This window comes from Rattus norvegicus, chromosome 8 (genome assembly GCF_021556685.1).
Source record: "Rattus norvegicus strain SHRSP/BbbUtx chromosome 8, alternate assembly SHRSP_T2T, whole genome shotgun sequence".
Classification (NCBI taxonomy): domain Eukaryota; kingdom Metazoa; phylum Chordata; class Mammalia; order Rodentia; family Muridae; genus Rattus; species Rattus norvegicus.
In genome coordinates this window covers 123,194,531-123,212,706 of record NC_141541.1, presented here as the reverse complement: position 1 = coordinate 123,212,706, position 18,176 = coordinate 123,194,531, and the positions used below count along the sequence as shown (strand labels likewise).

The following is an 18,176-nucleotide window of genomic DNA, read 5'->3' as shown; positions in this document are numbered from 1 at the left end:
TGCTCACTTCCTCTTCCCAGCAGCCACCTGTGCACCAGGTCTCCATGTTCTGCTGACATCGGCAAGGGCTCTCCACACTGAGACCCACAGAGTGAATGTGAGCATGGACTGTGAACCTGGTCCAACCTTGCCTGGTACGTCCTCAGTGCAACAGTCAGCTGAGGTCCCTCAGAGGACCTTTACCGAGGACAGTGCAGTATGAACTGGAAAAGGGTCATGGACTCTTGTCTCACTCACGGCTCTCCTACTGGAAAGAATCTGTGTATAGGTCTGCCCACATCTGGGTAAGAGATAAGCAAGAATCGCTCCGGTATCAAACATGATTTAATTAATAATGACTTAAACCTTCATTGGTGTGTGTGTGTGTGTGTGTGTGTGTGTGTGTGTGTGTGTGTGTATTGGTGTGTGTTTGTATGTGTATGTATTGGTGTGTGTATGTATTGGTATGTGTGTGTGTATTGGTGTGTGTTTGTATGTGTGTGTATTGATATATGTATGTGTGTGTTGGTGTGTATATGTATATTGGTGTGTGTGTATATTGGTGTGCATGTGTGTGTATTGGTGTGCATGTGTGTGTATTTGTGTGCATGTTGGTGTCTGTGTTTTGTGTGTGTGTGTGTGCGTGTGTGTGTGTGTACCAATGCTAGCATGTGGAGGTCAACCTCAGGTGCCCTACCTCCTGTACTATCTGCCTTGTTTTCTGAGACAATCACTTATTTATTGACCTGGATCTAAGAGCTTTTTGGCTTGACCAGCTGAATTGTCTACCAGTCTCTGCCTCCCCAGCCCTCGCATGATTGCAAGCACATGCCAGTGAAGGGTTAAAATTTCTAAAAGTTAGTCATGAACAAAGTCCAGACATGCCTGAGAGAATTTGAGATAGGGCTCACTGGCCCGACTATCAACTCCCAAGGACACTGGCCATCTGGAGCCACCCCCCCCTTCCTTCACTCCCTGAGGATGGGTCATCCCCCTGCTGCAGTGAGATGAGTTGCCCTGCCCACATTGCTGAGATGCTAGATTACACGTATGCTTTGTTGATGTAACTCCATGCCAAAAGTAACTGTGCACCCTTTGTATTAGCCAATTATGTGTATTCACACGAAACCCCTGGTTTTCCCTATATAAGCTCCTGCCTAGAGAGGCTCGGGGCTGGACTCAATCTCCTGTGTGAGATATGTGTCAGCCCGAGATCTCGTAAATAAAACTGCCTCTTGTTGATTACATCAAGACCGGCTTCTTGTGTTTCCTGGGGGTACCTCAACCCGTGACTGGAGCGAGAGTCTCCCCAAGTCTGGGGGTCTTTCATTGGGGGCTCGTCCGGGATAGGAGCGTAACCCCCGGAGATCCGAATGCCTCTTGGAGGTACGTTAGTGTGAGTGCTGGAAAGCGGCCGCTGTGTGAGTGTGAGAGTAGTGTGTGTGTGAATTAAGTCCTGTAGTCTGTGTTTTTCAGTACCGGTTTAAGGTCTTGGTGCACTGTCTGGGCAGAAGAAGACTTCCCACTCTGCTGTTTTTGAGTGCACTCGGGTGGATGGGCTTCCCACCCCGTTGTTTTTGAGTGCATTCGGGTGGATGGGCTTCCCACCCCGTTGTTTTTGAGTACACTTGGGTAGATGGGCTTCCTACCCCGTATTTAAGTGTGCTTGGGTGGAAGGGGTTCCCACCCCGGACAGACGCCTGTGAGTAGGTACTGGGTTTCTACTTCGAATAGCTGTTTTCTTTTTGTTCTTTTTTTAGATAGCGGAAGTGAGGACGCCCCAGCTCTGGGAGACGTCCCGCGAGCCGACTTTTGTCGGGAGGACCCGGCAGGTGACAGTCAAAGAGATCTGACTGTGACTTGACTTCGGAGGTCGTGTTCGGCTGCCTATTTAAGTATAGGCATGGACAAGTGTGCTTAGATGTGTTAGTGTCTGTTGTCTGTATTCTGTTTCTGTGTTTGGTATCCCAGAAGCAGCTAAGGTTAAGCTGCAGTTTGGGCCAGGTACTGAAGGTACCAGGCATCTGTGGAAATTGGTTATAGGATGCTTTGTCTTGGGTCTTGTTTGTCTGGTTTGTTTTCTGTGGTATTGTCCAGTGTCTTTTTGGCTTTTGTTTCGTTTTTGGACTTGGACTGACAACTGTGTTTGAAATCTTGGACTGACGACTGTGTTTGAAATCATGAAACTGTTTGCTTTGTTTGTCAAGGAGTTTTACTTGGTCCTCTTGGTGCTTAACTTAAAAGTTAAAAATAATTTGCTTGAGAGAAATTGTTTTCTGCCGGGGAGTTTTATCTTTCTCTCTTGAGCCTCCTCCCTAAGGAGAGCTGCCCCTCTCTTTACTCCCATGGTCCAGCCCAGCTGCTGTTAACCGTTGTGTATGAAGGACTCCAGGTTAGCGAGTGATCCATCTGAAGCAGGCATTAACAAGAACCTGAAAGCTTTACCTTAGATCCTGAAGAAAAATTCTCCCTGTTGCTTAAACATTCACAGCTTCTAAGGAAGGGACAACACAGAGTAGGAAAATGTAGGGGCTGAGGGTGGTGAGCATACAGGCCTGCTAGCAAGCTACAGGCTGCGAGTGGGCAGCAGCGCAGCTCTGGCCAAGCCAGTGTAAGAGGAGTTTCAAGGTAAGGAGGCTGGCTGGGGTTGGCGCTTTGACAACAAAGATAGCGTAGAGTTAGTGGTTGTATTATGAGACTTTTGGCCCTGAAAAAAAAAAATTCCAGTTGCTGCCTTCAGTGGCCAGACCTTCAACACTTGCTCACAAAAGGAGAGTGTTCATTAAGAGAAGTTCTTTAAGGGAGCCTGCCTTATCTGCTGGCCCTATTCCAAGAGAGGAGTTGATCTCCAACATTAAGTAACCTTCCCTGTTAGTCATCATTGACATGGAGAGTGCCTTTGATCCTATCCCCACAGCAGCCAGTTCCTGCCCCTGTGGTCAAAATGCCCCAGGTTGGGGGGCAGAGAAGCCCCTAAAATAGTTTCAAAGAATCTGCAACAAACTGTGAAGAACTTTGTTTTGCCAGTCAAAATTTAGAATTCAGTCTTTGGCTGTGGCCAAGGTCAGGATTAATGTTTTCTTTTCCATGGGCCTTTAACCCAGTGAGACAGCTTGGTAAAGGACTACTACTACAGTCCTGATAGCCCCAGGTGAACTGGTTACAATTCTTTTGTCAGCCACTTAGTATCTAACACCCAGGTTCTAACCCTCTCTCCATCCTTTTGTTATTAGTTCTTACTAGAAGCCTAGTGTCCTTCAGAGGCTGGGTTTATTGAGAGACAGAGCCACTGAGCTGACACTGAAGGGAGGTACTTCTTAAGTAAAATCTAAGTCCAGAGAGATAGTCGATAACAGATCAGCTGCCTCTCTGCTTGCCTTTCTGTTTCACAGGAACAAAGCTTGTGCTTATTTCTACAACGGCCTTTTTGTCCCAAGAAGGCCTCCTGGTTTAGCTGTGTGACTAAATGCTATTTGTCCTCTTCAGTGGACCTCTATTCTCAAGATTCCCTTGTTTTCTCACCATCCCATTTGAGATGCTTGTTAGTAACTGTTACAGGTCTTCTTTACCACCGAGGAAAGACGGAATCCTACTAGAGGCCAGAAAAAAAATGTTCCAGACACGGATAGAAGGCCCTCACTTCTGCCTGTTGACTTCAAAATGCCTAAAGGTAGGGAGTGCCAGGTCTGCCGCCAGGCTCCAAGGGTGGGTCTCAGAGGGGCTAGAAAATGCCCCACCAATTTGGCTAAAGTAAGAAAAAAATATAAAGAAAAAGTTACAGAAACTTGAAGGGTTAAGCTAAGTCACTGAGAGAGTTGTTGTAAGTTGCAGAGAAAATAAGGTTGATATATGGTTCAGGGTCGGTGCACAAAAGTAGACAGCAACTAATAGCTGTAGAAGAAGATACAGACAGAGAGACTGAGGAAGAGAAAGAGACAAGAGAGGAACATACTGGCCACAGTAGTTAGGGAACCTAGGAAGATAGTACCTGGCAACAGAAGAGAATTCCTGGCTAAAGATCGGTGTGCCTAATACGAAGAAAAAGGACACTGGGTCAGGGACTGCCCAAGAAAGAACAAGAGGGGCCACTGGAGAGCTTCTTGGTCCTAGAGTGCTGGCTATGTACAGAGATAGAAGGGAAGTGTGGATACAGGGACCCAATGCTCTGTGCTCCTGTGCCCCCCCCCACAGTGGGTCAATATCCAAAGACCTTGAGTGCAAGGGGCTACTGGCAACGAACAATACTTATGGACTGCCCGAAGAACAGTGGACCTTGGTGTGGGCCGGGTAACCCACCCACTAGTTCATGGTCATCCCTGACTGCCCCTATCCCTTGCTCATGAGAAAATTGCTCTCCAAAATGGCTTGTGTGGGCTAAAATGGCTGGGTGAGGCCATGTGTATGCATATCTACAGACTGTGTATGTGGAGCTTAAGACCTGTCTCAGTGCACCAGTACCTGATGCTGGGAGATGTGTGTGTGTGGCTTAGTGCCGTTCTGCCTGGAACACATCATTCCTGCTAGCCGGGCTCTGACAATTATCACCCAATCCAGGACTTAAACTGCGGTAGAGTGGCTGATGTTTTGCCTTTAAATGAAATGTCCCAGAGGATGGGATCACTGATCAGCTGACATGGACTAGATTCTCCACCTGTTGGGGGCAATCTGGTCACCTTGCTGCCCAATCCTGACCTGGAGCCACCACAGCACAAGTGTCAAGCACTGGCAGAAGCCCATGGGTGGAGGAAAGACCTCTGCGACTGGCTGATTGAACCCTGCTGAAAGCCGAAGACCTTGTCCACAGACGGGAACAGTTCTCTTCATGAAGGTCAGAGATAAGTGGGTGCTGCCGTGGTGGACAACACAATGTCATCTGGGATGGCTGAACTTCTACCCCCCAGCACATCAGCACTGCAGATGCCTTTACCATCTCTTGGATGCCCTGGTGAAGCCAACAACTGTGAGTACTATTCATTGCTCAGGATATCAGAAGGAAGAGATTCAGTGGCATAGGACAGTAACAAAGCAGATAAAGTGGCTCAGAAAATGGCTATGCAGGAGCCTATCCTGGTTACAGGCCTACAAGAGACAGCCACTGGGAACTGGGATTGGACTAAGAGACGGCCTCTACAATCATCAAGAAGATACTGGAAGAAATCTTTCCCCCGATTTGGAATGCCCAAGGTAATCTGGTCAGACAATGGCCCTACTTTCGTTGCCAAGGTAAGCCAGGGTGTGGCCAAGTATTTAGAGGTTGATTGAAAATTACATTATATTTACAGACCTCAAAGTTCAGGACAGGTAGAGTAAATAAATAAAACTCTAAAAGAGACCCTGACCAAATTAAATTGACCATGGAGACTGGCGCAGACTGGGTGACACTCCTTCCCTCTCGCTCTCTTCAGAGCAAGAAATATCCCTTCCAGATTCAGCTTTACCCCCTTTGAGATCTTATATGGGGCCTCAGATCCTCTGACTGTATTAGATGATGTTACTGAACCAACATGTCATAGTAATAATGATTTATGTGTCAGTCTAAAAGACCTACAGGTGATACAGAAAGAAATCTGCTCACAGCTGGCAGCAGCCTATGCCCCAGGGACCTCCGAGACATCTCATCCGTTCCAGGTCGGAGACTGTAGGTACATACAATGACACGGAGCCCAGACACTCGAGCCTCGTTGGAAAGGACCGTACCTGATGCTGCTGACCACCCTGACAGCCGTCAATTCTCAGCCCTCACCAGCCGCATGCTAGCCGTTGGGGCTGAGAGCTGGGACCTAGAGGGACACTCAGATCTTCAAAAAGCTCCCTAGACTTGCACATCAGATAAGTGGATACATCAGAGACGTGACTGGGATGTTGCTATAATGCTCACTTGAGGAGTGTGCTTTAGAAACAAGAATTTCATGTTTGCCCTGGGTTCCATCGAGAAAAATATAGAGATAGGCTTGATTTCTATTACAAATGATGTAACATTACATATGTTAATACTCCTAACACTTCTTGGGACTGTGCCTCAGGGACCATAAGTTTAAAAGTTCTAAGATAGTCATGACCTTGGTGTATAGGTTTAGATAGTGTTCAGATTGGAATCCTAAAGACTTTTTAGCTGACCTCCAAGAATACCTAACCTCCCTCTCAGAGGTAGTCCTTCAAAATAGGAGAAGATTAGACCTGATATTCCTTAAAGAAAGAGGGCTATGTGCTGCTTTGAGAGAAGAATGTTGTTTTTACCTCGATCACTCCGGGACCATTAAAGATTCTATGGCTAAACTTAGGGAGAGGTTGGACAAGAGACGACGAGAACGAGAAACCTCTAATAACTGGTTTCAAAGCTGGTTCAATAGGTCCCCATAGCTTACCACCCTGCTGTCAGCCTTAGCTGGTCCCTTGATTATCCTCCTCCTTTTGCTCACTTTTGGGCCCTACATCATTAATCGCCTTTTAGCTTTTGTCAGGGAGCGGATTAGTGCTATACATGTCCTTATGTTGAGACAACAGTATCGGGCTGTATCGGGCTATACGGGGTGAAGAGCCTCTAGACGTTAGACTCGTAGTCCTAAGATTAGGACCATTCACAAGGAGTAGAGGGGAATGAAGGGTTAAAATTTCTAAAAGTTAGTCATGAACAAAGTCCAGACATGCCTGAGAGAATTTGAGATAGGGCTCACTGGCCCGACTATCAGCTCCCAAGGACACTGGCCATCTGGAGCCACCCCCCCCCCTTCCTTCACTCCCTGAGGATGGGTCATCCCCCTGCTGCAGTGAGATGAGTTGCCCTGCCCACATTGCTGAGATGCTAGATTACACGTATGCTTTGTTGATGTAACTCCGTGCCTCATTTTTTTTTTCTTTTTTTCCGGGGCTGGGGACCGAACCCAGGGCCTTGCGCTCGCTAGACAAGCGCTCTACCACTGAGCTAAATCCCCAACCCCCCCCCAAAAAAAATGAGACAGAAAGAACTCCATGCCAAAAGTAACTGTGCACCCTCTGTATTAGCCAATTATGTGTATTCACACGAAACCCCTGGTTTTCCCTATATAAGCTCCTGCCTAGAGAGGCTCGGGGCTGGACTCAATCTCCTGTGTGAGATACGTGTCAGCCCGAGATCTCGTAAATAAAACTGCCTCTTGTTGATTACATCAAGACCGGCTTCTCGTGTTTCCTGGGGGTACCTCAACCCGTGACTGGAGCGAGAGTCTCCCCAAGTCTGGGGGTCTTTCACCAGCACACAGGGCTTATTTTTACACTGACTCTGGGGGACTAGACTCAGGTCCCCATGCTTGCAAGACATGCGCTTTATAGATTGAGCTATTTCCCACGCCGACCCTAAGACAGGGTCTCGCAAGTACTTCTCCTGGTGTCACTCATTTTGTACCTTGAAATGGCCTTGAACTCCCAATGTTCCTCTTACTGTAGCCTCTTGAACCTGTGAATACACACTTCTCCCTTGGTTGTGTCCTCTGGGAGTTTGGCCTCAGGCTCAGCTGTATGGTTTCACACTACTGAAGCCACCCTTGTTGACCAGGATGTTCAGATGCATGCTTTTCCTGAACCGACATCCAGGCGCCCAGGTCAGCACATGCTTTCTTAGACTCTGCTCCCTGCTTTCTTGGGCACTGCTCCTCATGAGAGACTAGACATAAAAAGTCTATTCTCCCCCTCTCAATTTCTATCCCTACTTTGTCAAACCCACGTCTTCTGTCTCTTAGCAACTTCTTGGGAGAACTTCAGACTATTTCCTTATTAAAATCGGTCCACGTGGGTTTTCAGTTCCAATCTTGTGTCCACTCTAGAACTTTCCTTACCCCTACCTGCTAGATCCGGTGCTGAAACCATGCACTCATAGGTGGCGGGGAGATGGCTGCTTTCTTTCCTTATTGATTCTGCAGTCTATGGTACCACTCTGGGAGCCAGGGTGGACAGAACCAGGAGATCATGATATCCTCAGAGATGCCCTGCTTGCAGTTTGCTGTAAGGCAAATTCTGGGCCAGAGGAAAAATGCCTACCAGTAATCTCTGACCATTTCATGCAGATGTGTGTTTCTGTGTGCGGCCTTGTACAGTGGCCTCGGTGGCAGAAGAGGACGTTGTAGTCCCTGAGCAGGTGCTCCAGGGAGCAGCCGTGACCCCATCCAGAGGGTGCTGGGAACTGAATTCAGGTCTTCTGCAAGAGCAGTGTGCACTCTTAATCACCAAGCAGCCTCCCAGCCCCTACATAGGGTTTGTTTCTGATTTATGCCCTTTTGCTGTCAGGGCTACTCACTGTGCCCGCCTGCCTGGTGACCTAGTCCGATTCCCCGGGTACCTTTTCTGTGGCAGCTCAAGCCCTGGCTCATTATAATCTCCACGCCGCCTGCTGATTACAGCTTCACTATTAAGCCCCAAGCCCTTGCAGATGCTGATCTGCAGACTTTTCTGCCTGTACCCACAGCCTCAGGCTCCCCAGCATCTCAGAACCCACATCCTCGACAATGAGCATCTGTCCCTATGATAAACTTAATTTGTTCAGCTCTAACTGACAACACCGAGGCTGGATTCTCCAGGGAGCTGCCAGGCAATAGATGCCAATGGAAGCCCTAAGCAGGGCTCCGCACCACCTCCACGGAATTAGGGGGGTTGCTGGGGGACCCACGAGGCAACACACTGCCGAGCAGCCTGAGTCACCGTCTTTGATCTGACGGCCTCATGTTCAGATGAGTCTGGAGCAAACACCCTGTCTTCTACAGATTCTTCTCCCGATATCTCTTACAGAGGACTGGGAGAGTTCCAGCCAGATCCCGTGTGTCCTTTTCATGTTCTTGTGTATCCATCTCCCAGCATCTGCTGGGTTGGACTTTGAACATACTCGCCTGGGACCGCCGGCAAATGACTGCCTTTGGACCACTGGAGTTGCCTCGCCCACTCAGAAAAGAGCAGACAAGACAAGCCAGCTCCTCCTTCCTCTGTGTGAGACCATGCACCCGTGACTGGTAGACGTCATTGGAGGATGCATGGGAGTGGGGTCATCTCCTGGCTGGGGCAGTGGGAGCATGAAGCTGCTTGTCTGTCTGTCAGTCTGTGGTGACTAGTCTCTTAGCAACCCTCCTTCATGTTAGACCAAAGCCAGCCTCTCTGTGGCTGCTACTTTATTTCACTTCTTCTCTCTGTCGCAGTCCCTCACTTGCTTCCCAGGCTCCTCCATGAAGCCTCTGCACAGGAGATCTCATCAAGGGGTACTTCCGAGAACCCAGAGGGGTTACATGAGTCATTAGGCTCAGCCCCGCCCCTCCAGGTAGCTCAAGCTAGCAAAGTTCTGCCATTCATCCTCAACAGGCCAATTAAAGAACTACTAGTAAACTGAGGAGAAGCAGAGGTTTTCATAGTAGCCACCATCTTCATGGTCCTGAAGGGGGACTAGGGCTTAAGTGGAAGGCAAGAGGTGTGCAGAGCTAAGCAGTCCTGTTTGTTCAGGGTATGGTCCCACTTGTCACTGTCCTGTCATTGTTAGGGCTCCAGACTGTCCTCCAAGGTGGTCTGAGGTGTTGTGAGAACTGTGTGAAATCTCTTCCTGGAAACACCAGACTTTGGCCTTCTCCTTCCCACAGATGTACCTTCTCCAGGGTCCATTCCAGTTTCCTGGGGTCCATTGTTTTAATAGTCTAATAGCCAAGGGGAAGGATACAAGGCCTCTTTAGAATATCTTCACTGCTGCCAGAACAGTTACAATGGAGACCCTCCCTTTTCAGTAGGAAAGAGAATAAATACGAAGGCAAAGAAAGAGGAGAAAGCCAGGCTCCCCTGGGTTCCTACTCATGTCTCACACAACCATCCATCCATTCATTCTCTCTCCCTGCCACTGGGGTTCAGTTAATCCACTCAAAATGAAAGCCACAAAACAAAAGTCAATCTTTCTCTTCCCCTCTTCTTCTTTTTTTCTTTTCTTTCCTTTTCCTTTCTTTTCTTTTCTTTTTTTTTTTGAACATTTGTTTGAATTTTTTAAGAGCAAAGGGTATTTTAATATACTTATGGCTAATTAGTTCTAAAAGGAAAACCGAGCTCAAAGTCATAACTTTGGCAAAAGGAATTGAAACACATAGAGTGAAAACCCAAATTCTAATTTTCTTCAGTAGTCAGATGACTATAAAAGTGTTTTCTAGAAAAAATTCACTTTCCAATTAGTATAAAATGTCTGAGAAACCCAGGTCACACTGAAGATCTTCATTAAAAAAAAAACTCTAGAGAGATTTGTGTATGTATGTGCATGTGTGTGTGTATTATATCTGTCTGTCTGTCTGTCTGTATGTATGTATGTATGTATGTATGCATGCATGTATGTATGAGTACAGTGCCTTCAGAAGCCAGAAGAGGCCATCTGCTGGACTTACAGGTATTTAGTGTGAGGTAGGACCAAATTCTGGCCCTCTGCCAGAGAAGTTTGCACTCTTAACAGCTAAGACATCTCTCAAGCTGCAAGACGTTTTGTTTGGTTTCTTTAACTTAAGTGGTTTATTCATAGACAACTAAATTGTCACATCCTGTAAGATTTGCCAAGCCTATAGGTAAGCCTAAACTTACCTGAAGGGTATAATGGGCAGCCAAAAGGCAGGCAGATCCTGGTATTGCCTCTTAGCGAAGCCAGCCTGCTCTCCCATTACTTATATGAGCCATATCTGTGACAGCCTTAAGCAGGGATTCTTAACATGTTAGCAAAGGTGTAACCCATCTGGCAGACTGGAAATATTCTAAAGAGACATGTACATCCCTCACTTTGGCTATCAGATTAATGTAATAACAGGCCCCAAGAAATTGGAATATCTCCTTGGACTCTTGTGCTGGGACAAGGAAAACCTAAAGTCTGGGTAATCCAGAGGGGACATTTTTCACCCCAAAAGGAGACATGAAACTTATCAGACCACCTTGCAAGCAGATACAATGAAGAATTCATAAGGATGTCTGACCAAGACTGCTTAGATGTGCATAACTCTGGAGTCTACTTAGATATCGACCTCATTCTAATATGGATGTGGGTCAGCTGTGTCACTAGATAGATCTCTTTGTCCTCTTTCCAACATGGCCACATTGAACGTGCTGTCTTTCACTATGAATTGGGTTGTTTTAATTGGCTTGTATAGAAAAGGTAGCCACCTGGCTATTGGGGCATAGGCTGTGACCCCTAAATCTGGTAGCAACTGAGGCCTGATATTATCACTTTATGATAAAAATTCCAGTTCCTGGAGCCCCAGCTGATTAGGCATGGTCATTCATCCCAATATGATACACTAATCAAAAAGTGTAGTGTCTATAAAACAAAGGGAGAGGAGATTGTATCTATGGGGTCACTTTGGGACGATCAGGTAAAGAGGTCTAGTGACTCAGTCCACTTTCCCTATACCAACACAATCATAGTTAAGTAGAAGGAGAATTAGGGCAGGGGGCAAGAATCTGGTCTCGGTTCTGGCTTTGCAGTGTGGTATAACAAGGCATGATGAGTGCTTCATCCCTTGAGGGGAACATTCTGCTCCCCATCAGTGATCATTTCTGCTCTGGGGGACAGCCTTAACTTGATGGTGTCACCTTAATGATAATTGCTATTATGTAGGGTATTGCCTACCCTGGACCCTCACCGTTGCTTGGGACTATTTCAGTTTCTCATGAGAAAGATATTTACTGACCCATCCTTTCATTACTGGAAGGCAAAGTGACTGAAGGAGAGACCTAAGAAAAGGGTTAATTGAAAGGAAAATAATATTTAAAGCTAGAAGGGACAGGACAGTTAGGCCACCAGATGACATCTGTAGGAGAATGAATAAAAAAAAAAGCAGGAGACAGACAGGTGTGGCAGCAATAGGATGAGGCTTTTGGTGATGCATAGCCTCATTTCTATCCCATAGTGTCCTTCAGAGTCAGTTCTGCCTGTAGGCATCCTGGATGGTGTGGAGACATCCTCAAGATACATTGTTCCCTTCCACTTAATGATCAGACTCTTGAGAAGACAATTCCCAAGGAATTAGAATTCCCCCCAGGAATTTCCTGCTGGGAGAAGGAAAGAGACAGAGCCCTGGCACCAGCCATAGAAGGATCTGGTCTACCAGGAGATAAGATTTCACACAGTTCTGTTGGGTTGTCCAACCATCTTGCAAAGAGACTGGAGCTGAGACAGTGATAGTTCAGGGATGGATGGGACCACATCTTGACCAGTACTGCTGAGTTACACGCATCTCTTACTTTCTATCTAAACCCAAGCCTCAGGCAAAGCCTGCCTACAGTGCAAGAATGACGAAGACCATGGGGACAACCAATTGCTTTCTTGTTGGATCTGAGATCCTCTTCATAGGAGGGAATGTGGGGTTTAAGTCGAATCTCTACCGGGACCCCTTGAATGAGACTCACTGAGGAGGTTATTGATGCAAAAGCAAGAGGAGGTTTTATTGTTCCAGCGTGTTGGGGGTGACCTGAGTAGATTCTATATACCTTTAATATAACCTAACTGGGAGTTATATACCTTTGATAGAAACAGATTTCAAACAATAAGGGCAGATTTTCAGTAACTAGGCAAGGTATTATTGGTGGGCTGAAGTGACCTACAAACTGACTCATGGTCAGTGGACCATTCAAAACTTTTCAAGGGGATTGGTTGGGGAGTCACAGGTGGCTTTGTCTGAGAGTTGGCTTGCAGTTGTTCCAGGAACTAAGCTGGCTCTGCTTCTCCTGGAAGGGAGGGGTCTTTGTGCTTGGAGGTTTGTGATGAAATTTTCCCACTGGCCTTAGATTGACCCCTACCCTGCTCTTTCAGGAGCTCATGCCTTGTACTGTAGGCAGGAAAGGTCATCCCATGGGAGACCACAGACTGTATGGGGGAACCTACACACATGCTGTCAAACTACAAGTGGTGCTTTCAACCTTGGCCAGAGAAGCCTCTTTCTGCAGAGACACAACCAGTCAGGGCTGAGGATAAGAGACCAAGGGTACTCACTCTAACTGAGACATCTGTGTTAACCATCCATCCCCCTCACCATCATGGAGGAGGGGGGCAGAAAGAATGTAAGACCTGAACATGGGGAGGAGCACTATGAAAGGCTGTCTCCTGGGCGTGACCTGAACATGACACCCATGGCCTCAGGGCAGCTGTGTTACCTGCACAAGACTAAGTCAACAGATCAATCAGCATTCCAGCAGGAAGCTCTGGCCTCTGATCTTAAGGTAATCTCTGGCTGTGGAGATGTAGCCTGGTAGTAGGTGCCACTTGCCTAGGTTTAATGAAGAAATAAAAAGAGGTGTGCCTCAACCTTCCACCTCACCCGTCCCCTGAAGAGGCTCCCTTTTCTGCACACAGGATCCTGTTGTAGAATACCACACATGAACATCTCCAAGCCCAGCTCTGCAGGGTGGGGTCTAAGCCTTGAATAGACCAACCAGGCTCCCCTTGGTGATCCCATTCTAATGCAGAAGAGATTAGGCAAGGCAATTCTGGTTCCAGAACATTAGAGACTAAAGCATCAAGGTAAATCTGTGAAGAAGCCAGCTTGCAGAGGCAGACTGGAAGATATTCTTCACATGGGCTTCTTGAAAGGCTCAGGGCACGTTCAAGAAAAGCTCCAGCTTTCAAAGCTTGAGAGTAGTGAGAACTGGATAAATGTCTAATAAGTGTCCATGTAGCTCATGGTCCAATGCTTTAGGGGTCTTCTCTCTCAGCTCAGTAGCCCACTCCCACTCTGGGTAGTATTTTAACTTTCTCAATAAATAGTCTCTATGTCTGTTTCTAACCACATGTTTCAGGCAGACCTTTGTCCTGGCAAACGAGGCCCTGTGGTGGGATGGTCCTCTGTACTCCCCTTCTCTCCATGAAACTCCTTGTTTTTATAACCTCCTGCTGAGCCATGTCAGCTTAAAAGACACAGCTTTATCTTCTCCTCCTCTCCCTCCTCCTCTTCTTCCTCCTTCTCCTCCTCTTCTTCCTCCTCTCTCCTGTCAGCAGCTGAGATAGAACAATTTGCCTGCCCCACTTTTCTCTCAACTGTTAATACAACTGTCCTGGAGCGTCTTTCTGAGTCTGTTTTAGATTCCTTTATTAATGAGACTGAGGACCCAATAGGGAACCCCAGATTCCCTGGTAACAACAGCACGTGCAGATTTCGTTTAAGCATCAGACATCTCAGGCTTAGTCCTGGGAGATCAAATGCATCTTGGCCCCAGTAGTGTCTGGGCTGACCCTGAAGAACCCAGGGTCCTGCCTAATTCAGTCTGTTGGAAGCCTGGGAGGGTTGGGCAGGCTAGTACGGCACTAGAATCCTTCACAAATACACTCAAGCAGTTCAAGAATGGTCCCCAGAGAAAGCACAGCCAATCAAGTGCCAGTACTGTGAAATGCTGAGGTCTTTATAAGGTCAGAACCAGCGCTGACTTCAGAAAAGAAAGCAAAGTGCTGTGGGTGTGTCTCCCTTTCATCCCCACTGCTCAGATGCCTGTGGAGCCCAGGTCCGTCTGCGGGCTCCACCTCATCACCTTCCCCACCCTCTGGGCTGGGACACAGAGCTCTGTGTCCCCAGGACTGTTATCCGTGATAAGGAGCATGAAAGAGAGGTCGGGTAGGTAGGTGACTTGTGTAAGAAAAGCATTGTCCGTGGGAGTCATGTGGAGAGCAGAAAATAGACCTATGTGTTGACCTGAAGCCATCATGAAATAAGGATACCTCCAGCCTGGAATAAAATGGAAACTTGAGCAATACTGGTGACGTAAAAATAAACGTTTGAAACCGAAGACTTACTTACCCTGCTTAATCCTGAGCCTTGCTTTCAACGGAATCTGAAGCAAATGTGTTTCAGGGTCTCAGAAAAACTTGAAGACTGAAGAGGAAGATGGAGATGGAATGGAGAAGTGGGCAGGAATGGAGACAGGATGGGGTGGATGTGGGGGTGGGATGGGGTGGATGTGGGGTGGGGGATGGGGTGGATGTGGGGTGGGGAATGGGGTGGATGTGGGATGGGGGATGGGATAAGACTGTAAATAAAGACGGAGATAGAAGGATGCTTAGCAAGATGCATCTTTCTATACACACAGCTAGTATTTAGTTTTTCACTTTGATAATCCTCTTCTCCCAACCCTCCTCCCAGAAGTAGCGAGTCAGTTCACTGTCCCTTGTTAGTAACAAATGACATCTCTTCCAAAGCACACAGGGTGCCATACCCTAGGACTACACCGGCGTGTGCCAGTTCATGAAAACCTCCTGCCTTCAGATTGAGGAAACACGATGAGCTGAAGATGAGGGCAAGAAGGCTCGGGCTGGTACTGAGCTCTCTCAAGGCCACATACTTGAGGAGATGAGCATCCCCTCCAGACATCAGCCTGTCATCTGTGCTGCTCACGGCCTGAGTTCATCTCTGTCCAGGGCAGCCAGGCACACACTAAACGAAACACTTCCTCCTTCGCAGGGACTCCGAACCAGTCTCCTAGCTGAGCTTTCCCTCCATTGGCTTCTCCTTTTCTACCCCTATCCTGTTTGCCTGCTCTCAGGGACAGAGTAGGAATGGTGTAAATCCAAGAGCCAAGGGAATGCTGACCGCTTCCAGAAGCAGACACAGGCGAAAGACAGATTCACCTCGAGTCTCCGGGAGGTGTGAAGCCTTCCCAACACCTTGATGTTGCCTGGTGAAAGTCATTTGGATGTTTTAACACAGAATAAACCCAAGACATCACTGTGTATCAAGACATCACCACAGGAGCAAGAGACAGGAAGCCAGCTGCTTTGCTGACCACTGCTGAGCAACCCCAGAAGCATCTGGGAAAAGCAAAGCTCTGAGAAGAGCCAAGCAATGGGTCGTGCTACTTTGCATTCAAAATGGGCTCATTTGGGGGCAGTGGCTGCAAAGACTTTAACTTTTATTTTGCAAGAGCAGGGATATTTTGAGAGAGAGGTAGGGGGCTTGCTGGTTCCAAAGATCTAAAAGCTTGTAATGTCCAAAGATCAGAGGGAAGAGAATGAAATTGCATCCCGAGAGTTCAGGCACCACATGGGGAGAGGGTAAAGTCCTGGGGGATGGCCCAGAGGAATGGACTGAGAAGATTAAAGAGTAGATGTGATCCTCCCAAACCCCAGAAAACACAGACAGAAAGAGGTATGTAGGCTGTCGAGAAAAATCAGATCAGTTGAATTGAGGACATGCAGAGGGCCAGGAGACTTGCCAAAGGCGTTGGCTACTTTATTTCCTCCCTGGGTGGGAGGTTGGGGGGATACCCCAGGAGAGAAACTTTAGAAAGTAGGGTATATTTCGGCTAACAGTTTAAAGATCAAGTCTACCATGGAAGGGAAGGTGGCGGGAGCATGAGGTGGCTGGTCACATTTCCTGCACAGCTGGTTACATTTTATCCACAGTCAGGAAGCAAAGAGAAACAGTATCTGGTGATGCTCAGCTGACTTTTTCTTTGTTATTTAGCCCACTGTGCTGCAATCCACAACTGGGGCACCGAAGATTCCTGTCTCCAATAAACTCAAATAAACCAGGTAATCCCAGAGCCTGCCAGGTTGGCAGTATTGACCACCATGCCAACTTACTCCAATAGAGGTGAAAGACAACCTCTCAGAGCACAGCTGTCACAGAGAGGCAGGAAGATAACAAAAATGGAGGCTAGTGGCGTATCAACAGTGAGAGAATCTGAGACAGCATTGGTGTTTCCCTCGGACACTCACAGCTTTTCACATCCCAGTACTGAAATAAGAGGGAAGGCAGCAGTAGGAGGGGGTCTAGGTTTCAAGAACACAGATTGCAGTCAGCAGCCTGGTCCTTAGGGCACACTGCGTGAGCACACTGGAGTGAGCATGGCTACGCACGCGGACCCCACCCTGTCAGCTCATCGGTGAAACCATGTGTGCTTCTCTTTGCATCCGGGCCTTTTCCTAGAGCAGAGAAGAAAGAAGTCAGGAGAGCTCAAGGAAGAGAGGTCAGCCTTGACAGAGAGTTGTGGCTGTGAATTAATTCGGCTTAAAACCTGAATTGATTATTGATTCAAAAAGAAATGAAGTTTTAAGCAGAAGATTCTAGATTATCTTGATCAATAACTTACCAACAAAAAGCAAATGTAATTTGATTACAGAGAGATGAATTGAATTGCACTGCTGTGTTTGCAGGCTGTAACTCTTGAGTTTTACTCTGGATCTTAAACTGTGTGGCACACAGTAGGTGCTCTGTATGACCTACTGTGGATGACAGAAAGCAATGAGGGGAAGAACACACTTTCTGAAAGGAATGAGAACCAGTTATCAAGGGAAGAGGGGTGTGGCATTGCCTGCCCTCACTGGGAGAGATACCAGGTTTTTCTTTGCTCCCTGGCCCTTATGTGCTGCGCTCTGCCTGTGCGTTTTAAGTAAGCTGACCCAACCCCACCTCCTAGCTCAGGTACACTGCCTGCGTCCTGTCAGTCCCAACATTTGCTTCTGTGTTTGCTGGCGTCATGACAAGGAAAGAAACAGGAGCTACATTTTACCATGACAAAGAACTCTAAGGGTTATGACTGGCACCATTTAGGATGAGTTTGCCTTTCTCTTGGATTCAGTAAGCTGAAAACAAGCCACAAAGCATGGATTTTTAGTGCTGCCCTGACAAGACGATCTCTATTTCTTAAACTGTGGGTCACAACTCCATATGGAGTCCTGTAACTCACTGTGGGGGAGGCCCAACAGATCCAACAATAGTAAAAGGCTTCTGAATGTTCAAAGGTTAATTCAAAATTAAACCCGGGTCGGATCCACCGCGTTTCTGACAGAGCTCACCTAGGCAGCTCTGTGTCTTCACCACAGCCTTGCCTCTGAACGCACAGCACTTGCACATACACTTTGCATTGTGCACACACTGCATGGTGCAAGGCCAACAAATACCGCAGACCACCTCACCTTGGATAGCCGTGTGCTGTGAACTTGGTGTTTTTGCTTTATATACAAGAAGTTTTCTGCTCTCATGCAACACACTGCTTTAATTACAGGAAACAAAGACTTTCGTATTCCTCGGGGTGTAAGCCTCAGATTAGTATGCTTTTGCATCAGACTGCGTTAGAATGTTTGGATTTTAAGGTCATTGGGGCTAGAAAGATGGCGTAGCAGTTGGAGGACCCAGGTTCAGATCCCAGCTCCCACAATACCCTCTTCCGACTGTCCTGGGTACCAGGCATGGATGTGCTGCACAGACATACATGCAGACAAAAGACACATGACACATACACAT

At 47.4% G+C, this 18,176-nt stretch overlaps 1 long non-coding RNA gene across 1 annotated transcript; it reads left to right on the top strand.

The window, feature by feature from the left end:
- The first annotated feature begins 1,150 nt into the window (after positions 1 to 1,150).
- LOC134480106 (uncharacterized) lies at positions 1,151 to 7,128 on the top strand. The gene is made up of 3 exons (XR_015627427.1): positions 1,151 to 1,365; positions 1,740 to 4,939; positions 5,057 to 7,128. It is a non-coding gene; the product is annotated as an uncharacterized LOC134480106 (long non-coding RNA).
- Positions 7,129 to 18,176: the final 11,048 nt, after the last annotated feature.